Raw genomic sequence first — 7858 nt, 5'->3', positions numbered from 1 at the left:
TTTCTTGTTCTGACTGATGGATTCATTCTTCTGGGCTTCCTGGGATTGTTGTCCTCGTTTTCATTTCCTAGGATATCATTTAAAATTTTTTGAAGTGCTGGTTTGGCATTCAGAAGTTCCTAAGGTGCTCTTCATCATGAAAGTGTCTTATTTCTCCATAAATTTTGAAAGACAGTCTTTCAGGGTAAATCAATCTGGGTTGGAGGCTGTTTTCCTTTAGGGCTTGAAATACATCACTCCAAGCTGTTCTTGCCTTGAGGGTTTGTGTTGAAAAGTCTGCTGTTGTTCTGACAGGCTTTCCTTTGTATGTGATTTGTTTCTTTTCTCTGCTTGTAGATTTTTGCTCTTCTGTTGTGTTTCTGGATTTAACTATTATGACTGTGTAGATGTTTTTGATCAGACCTAGATGGAATCCTATATGCCTCATTTATCTGTACATCAAATTGTTTTTTCTTACTTGGGAAGTTTTCTGTCATTCCTTTTGTGAACTTTTTAAAAAATGTCATCTGCATTGTCTCCTATTGCTTTATTGACTCTGATCAGTCTTATGTTATTTTTCTTTGCACCCTCTTGCAGCGGTTGGATTGATTTCTCACGGTCCCTTTTTTTTTTTTTTTTTTTTTTTTTTTTTGTACCAGGGATTGAACTTGGGTCCTTGCACTTGCAAGGCAGGTGGCGGAACCACTGAGCTAAATCAATGGCCCTCCCTTACTATTTTAAGAAAATTTTCTTTTCCTTTTCAGTAATTGCAATCCTATCTTCTATATATGAAATTTTATCTTCACATTGGCTCATTCTGCTATGTAAGCTCTCAATGGAGTTTTTAATCTCTTGGAAATCTGTTTGCATCTGTTTTATGGATTCCATTTGTTTCCTATGTTGGAATTTCATCATGTTACTCAGCTCCTCTATTTTTTTTTATCTGTGTCTGCTCTAGGTTTATTAATCATATCTTGCACTATGGGTACACTCTATGCTGTTATCTGAGAAATTATTTCTGACTTCATTTTTTCCAGATCCTCTTTTGTCACCAGTTCAGGGAGTCTAGGTGATTGAGTATCAGATTGTTCCATCTTGTTTCCCTTTGGGGTTGCCTTAGGTGATCTGGAAGTCTGGTTTTGGAACTTGTTTCTATGTCTTCTCATTTCAACAGATGCTGCCTACTGTGCCTTTACTGAGACAATTTTGGCTCACCCAGTGGCCTTTAATTCTCACCAAGTCACCAAAAGTCATTTTCTCTGCTACATACCATTATATTGATTCCTGGATTCAAAACACCAATGCTATGGGGTGGGCACCTGACTGAAGCTTGTGTGTCTCTGCAGCTCTTTCCTGGGTGAGCCTTGGCTGGGTGGGTTTGCCCAAGCCTCTGGGGTTGGGTCAGATTCCTGGCTGGGATCTGCCCGCGTCTGCACTGGTCTGGACCACAAATCACTGCTCCCTTGGATCCTGCGTGTGTGTGTGTGTGTGTGTGTGTGTGTGTGTGTGTGTTTTAATAAAATGGAGTACTACTCAGCAATAAAGAATGAGAAACTAGAGAGATTTATAACTAAATGGATGCACATTGAGGCCATATTCTTAAGTGAAATAAATAAGACACACATGTAAATGCTGAATAGTTTCTTTGGTGTGAGAAACAAAAAGTGTAAATAAGGATCACAATATATAATTGACAATGTGAACTAGGAAGAAAAGTTCTAAAGGAGTGGGGAAATGGGAGGGGTAGGGGAAAGGAAAGAAGGGAATGGATCAATATGAGAAAAGGAAAAAAATGGTAACAAAATCTTTGTAAGTAGGGAGGGGTAGAGGGGTTGAAGGGAGGGCAGGTGAATGGGGAAAAAATAAGACTGAAGATACATCATGTAAAGGTACTAGTTCCCAATGATGAATGTAACTGTATTGTATACCTAAAATGTACCAATGAACTTAATGAAAAAAATACTCTTGAAAGATAAATGGGTCACAGAAAAAAAACAAGAAATTAAACAGTTCCTAAAATCATATGAAAATTCCAGTGCAACATACCAGAACCTATGGAACACAATAAAAGTAGTGCTAAGGGAGAATTTATTGTTTTGACTACCTACATTAGAAAAATAGCAAACCCAAATAAATAACCTAATGATGTCCCTCATGGTACTAGAAAACAAGAGCAGTCTATTTCCACAGCTAGTACTGTTACCTGGAATTCCCTGGTTCTTGGTGACCCAAGCAGAAGAATTCACCCTTACCACCTCACGAATGGCAAGAGACTATGTGCAAGGAAGGTAGTGGTTTCACAGTGAAAGAGTTTATTGCAAATCAGGATATGGCTAATAGACAAGCCAGGCTGTCACCAGAGTGTGAGTTACAACAAATTCCTTTGTTCTGGTCCTTTTATTTTACCATACTTCCTGTTTTAAGGTGTTCCACATCCTACTCCTGCATGTTTATGATTCTGCCTTGCCTACTTTTAATTTTTAATTGCACATGCATTTTCCCATCATTCATAGTAATTAATGGTATTCATGAGCTGCAGTGCATACAGATGAAGACTTAAGTGTATGATAATGGGGATGGATCAATCTAAGGATACCTAGAGTAGTGAGAACACACACTCCGCTGGGTGGAAAGTCCCTAGTTCTCCTTTGTGGTTAGTCTGTGGTCACCTCTCTACTTAGGGTCTTTTTTCCATTAGTTGAGGCCATTTCACACCCTGGACCTACAATGCACTTCCTGTTACCAGAAAGTACAGCCTGTACTGACTCAGCTATCCTAGACTATCCCCCATTGCTCCTGTCTGACTGCCTGCTTATACTACAAGGAAGGAAACAATAAATGTCAGAGCAGAAATTATAATTCAATACATAATGATACATGTTTGGAATGCTCATATTAATAGACCATGAAGAAATATTTTCTCTTCAAATTCTTGTTCTTTGAATTTTTGTTGGTAGCATACATGAATTTCATACAAAAATTTAAAAAATTTCAATCTTCAGCATAAATGGGTTAATGAAATTGAGACAAAAATACAAAATATTAAATATCAAAGAGCCAGTTCTTTGAAAGAACAAAATAGATGAACATTTAGCCAGTCTTATCAAAAGAAGGAAAAGACCCATATCAGTGCAATTAGAGGTGAAAAAGGCAAAATCACAATGGACACTGTTAAAATCCAGATTATTAGTAGATACTATGAAAACTTGTACTCCAACAAATGGGAGAATCTAGAAGAAATGGACAGAATCCTAGGAACATATGAATCACCAAATGTGAACCAATAAGATATAAAGACCCTGAACAGTTCAATAACAGGTAATTAAATTGAGGCAGTAGTAAAAAAACCCCAACAATGAAATGTCCAGGACCAGATTTATTCATGCCTGAATTCTAGAAAAACTTCAGGGAAGATATAGCTCCAATACTCCCTAAACTCTTTAATAAAATTGAAAGAGAAGGTATAATTTCAAACTTGTTCCTGGAATCCAGCACCACCCATATTTCAAAACTGGGAAAGGATACAACTAAAAAAAGAAAACTGCACACCAATTTCTTTAATAAACATAGATGTAAACAACCTTATCAAAGTACTGTCCAACAATGGAACAAATCATTAAAAAGATCATACCTTCTGACCAAGTAGGTTTCATCTCAGGGGTGCAAGGATTGTTCAACATATGTAAATCAATAAATGTAGTGTTTCACATAAACAGAAGCAAGGACTTAAATCACACAATGCTTTTAATAGTTGCAAAAAAGCTTTGACAAAACTCAACATCCATTCATGATAAAAACAAATGACAAAAATTGGCATAGGAGGACTTTATCTCTATTAAAGCCATTTATAACAAATCTACTGACAACATCATATTAAATGGGGGAAAATTCTGAAACCAAGTACTCTAAAATCAGGAACAAGACAAGGATGTCCACTGTTACCACTCCTGTTCAATATATACTCAAAATATTAGCCAGAGCAAGCAGGCAAGGAGATAATAAAACATATATGTACAGAAAAAGAAGAATTAAGCTATCATTAGTCATAGATGACAAGATTCTTTATATAGAAGATCAAAAAATTTTAGTAAAAGGCTCCTAGAACTAATAATTAAATTTAGTATGTAGCAGGATCCCAAATTAACCCACAACAATCAATAGTGTTCCTCTATACCAACAATGAAATCACTGAGAAAAATTAGGAAAACATAGCATTCACAATATCTTTAAGCAAAATTAAATACTTAAGAATTAACCTAAGAAGCGAGAGACCTCTACAGTGAAATCTGCAGTAGTCTGAAAAAGGAGATTGAAGAGGGCATCAGAAAACAGAAAGATATTCTATTCCTGTAACTCATAGAGTGAAGAAACAATTTACACAATGGGAAAAAATTTTGCTAATTACTCCTCAAAAATTACTCCTAAAAAAACTGTTAGACTCCCCAAATAAAAGAATCAATTGAAATGAATAAACACTTCTCAGAAGAAGTAGCCAATAACTACATGAAACATATTCAACATTGTCATGAGAGAAATGCAAATTAAAACAACACTGAGATTCCATTTTATCCAGAAAAAATAGCTATTAGAAATCATACAATAAGAAACTCCTGGTGTTGCAGGGAAAAGGAAATGCCCTGATTGTTGGTGGGAATGCAAACTTGTAAAACCACTGTGGAAATCAATACGGAGATTCCTCAAAAAAACAGAAATAGAAATTCTATTCAACCCAGCTATTTCTATCTAAGTATTTTCCCCAAATAGTTAAAGGTATATTAATTATATACATCACATTACAGTACAAGCATTCTCATGTTTATAGCTGCGCAACTCATAATAGTTAAGTCTTGGAAGTGGCCTATATGTCCATCAACAGTGAATGGATAAAGAAAATGTGATATTTTTGATATAGAGGAAATAATATAACTTTCAACCTATTAGACGCCAGATATGCTGAGTTCATTTCCCCCAAAATCAAAGAATAAATTTTAAGGAACAACAGAAATTAATGAGTAGGAAAATTTTATTGAAAGAGATAGGTCCTGAGAGACAAGAGTGGACCCCAAAAAGGGATGCCAAAAAACCCATTTCTCAAGGGAAGATTTATAGAGCAAAATCATGAGGTGGGTACAATGGTCAAAACTACAATCAACCAATAAGATCATAAGTGTAGCCAATTAGGTGATATTGATGCAATGGAGGAGCAGGTCACATAGTAAATTTACATGGAAATAACAAAGACCTTCTTAGGAATGGATGGATCAAGAGGTCCTGGCCACTCACTTGGATAAGTAATGTGTAGACTATATTGGACCAGGTGATATCATTTATCTGAAAACTATCCCGGACCTTGTTTGATCTTTTTGAGGTCACTGAGAGAAAAGGACACTGGTAGGGCCAAATTCTCCACCCACCTCCTGTAAGGGATATTGTTCTTGAGGTGCTTGAACAAAATCGGATGGGGATGAATATAGCCCAGTAGAGGTTTCAGTTATGGCTGGCTTGGAACCCTCAGCGTTAGAGTCCAGTGAGCAAGTGAGGAGAACCTCAGGTTCACCGATAATGGATGAAACTTTGATTAAGGTTGCCTTGGAAACCTTATCCTTAGGACCCAAAAGGCAAGGGAGGGGAAACTTCAGGCTCAGTAATAGCAGATGCATCTGATTGTGTGTTAGGTATCAGAGGTGTCTTTTTTTTGTGGCTTATATTTGTATGTTGAACACAAGTGAGGATTACCTCTTAATGCAAGGAAACTCTGAACACAAGGTAATTTTGACCATTTTCCCTCTCTCTTACAGTACAAATTTAGTTGTGAAATAGCATCATAGTCAATTGTTACCTCTGCATTCTACTTTGCTTTTTGGGGGTAGGCAGGCTATGCTTGGCTGTAGAAAAATATTAAATAGATCTTATGCAATATGTGAGGCTGGAACAATTTCTAGTGTTTAAGAATACATTCCAAAGGAGTAAGATAATTCAACATTGAATTTCCCATCTGCAGAACAAGGGGAAAACAGGCATCCCTTTTAAGCATTCCTTGATTTTTATAACCTCTCAAGGCATCCTCTGAGGTGACCTCCTCTAGAGCAAGTGGCTGCTATCTGAAGAGTGATTAGAAGATAGGTTGAGTTGGACTAGACACCCTTATTGATGCATGCCTACACCTTTTCCAGAAATTCACACTCGCAACTCTAGCATGTGTTTCAAAAAGCACAGGCAACAACTGATTCCAGCTATGACAGTCGTATCTGAAGAAGTAAGCGTTGCTAGAAAAATTAAACTGATCATCAAGAGACCTAACCAACTGATTTCCAAGTTTTTGAAATAGAATGAAGGGGAAAAAAATCAAAAGTCAAACTGGAAGTGATTGGAGCACTTCTGAGCCTGCAAAAGAGATCACTTCCTGATGTAGAGGCAAGTAATGGCTCAGAAAAATCCTGCCCTGGGACCTCTGGCAAAGAAGTCTCCAAGACATTTGTGCTGTTGACCTAATCACCTAGGCAATCTTTCTTAGCAGCAAGGCTAAGTTTTACTCAAATTCCACTCTAAAATTTCTATATCTCTGTATCTGCAATGAACTTCTGAAACTCACGGGTTAAAACCTGTATCCATCATTTAACAATGACATTAACACATTAGTGACGGTACTGCCCTCCTCTACATGCATAAATGATGAGAACCAGGACTGGGAGAGGAGAGAGAGCCAGGAGGTTGGGGATTTTCCCTTAAATGGAATGTGTTTTGGTCTCTTAAATATTGTGCTTTAGGAAATAACTCCTTCTGTCGCACCCAGAATTTGGTTCTCTCCACGAGGTTTCAGTTTTAGTTTCCCATACTTGGGCGACCACACGCAGAACACTAAGTGGGGACATCACTTTCTCGTGTGTTCTCCTGGACAGGCAATATCCCAATGTCTCATCTGGTCTAGAGACGGGGTATGTGTTCCTAATCTAAGATGACTTCCCTGTCTTTGGTGTTAGTAAATGCTCATTTTCTATGGGCTCAACTTAAAAGTTCTTAGTTGTTGGATAGAAGGGAAAGGGGTAAGACAGTTTAGGGTTTCTCACTCTCTAATCTTTAGCAGAAATATGCCTCCAAAAAGGAAAGTACAAAGTCACAGGAAAAGACAAAAAATGAGATAAAAGGACGTCTTTTCTTCTCACAATTACAGTGAGTTATTGAGACAATTTGCCCATGAGTTGTCACTCTCAGCCTGGAAAGGGGAAAATGGGAAATCTCAACAGCTAAGATACCTCATCACCAGCAGAAGATCAGATCTGAAAGGAAACTGAGGCAGAACAGGCTTGAAACTCCCCACTAGAGTATAGAGGGAGAATCAGGCCGACCATCCCAATGAAACCTGTCTTCCAAGTCTTAAGAACAACTGCTGGCCTATTACCTTTTAACTGGCAGTTGCCATCCCCTGATTTATTAATAAGCATGTAAATTTTCTAACTATAAACTCATTTCATAAAAAATCCCCTTTTTATAGCATTTCATAAATTCACATTTGGATTAGTATACAAGTCCACTAGGGGTTGCTCTAACATGACTTTCCCCTAGTGCTGCTAGGATAAGACAACAAACCACAACAGTCAAACAAGTCAAACAGGTCAAGCAAGAAGCATGAATAGATTCAGCAACAAGTAACTCCAAATGCAGCATATACGAAACCTTGCCTGTAAAAGTAATGTCTCATCAAAGAAACCTCATAATCTTCCCATGTGATCAACTTAAATTTATCAGCATTTTAACACAAAACAAGACATAAAAATTCAAGGCATAAACCGGGCGAGGTGGTACATGCCTGTAATCCCAGTACTCAGGAAGCTGAGGCAGGAGGATCACTGTGAGTTTGAGACCAGCCTAGGCTACATAG

The sequence above is a fragment of the Fukomys damarensis genome, unplaced genomic scaffold (assembly GCF_012274545.1).
Source record: "Fukomys damarensis isolate Sample0158 unplaced genomic scaffold, DMR_v1.0_HiC HiC_scaffold_35, whole genome shotgun sequence".
In the NCBI taxonomy this organism is placed as follows: Eukaryota; Metazoa; Chordata; class Mammalia; order Rodentia; family Bathyergidae; genus Fukomys; species Fukomys damarensis.
The sequence above is the reverse complement of the archived record's forward strand: the minus strand, read 5'-3'. Positions refer to the sequence as shown.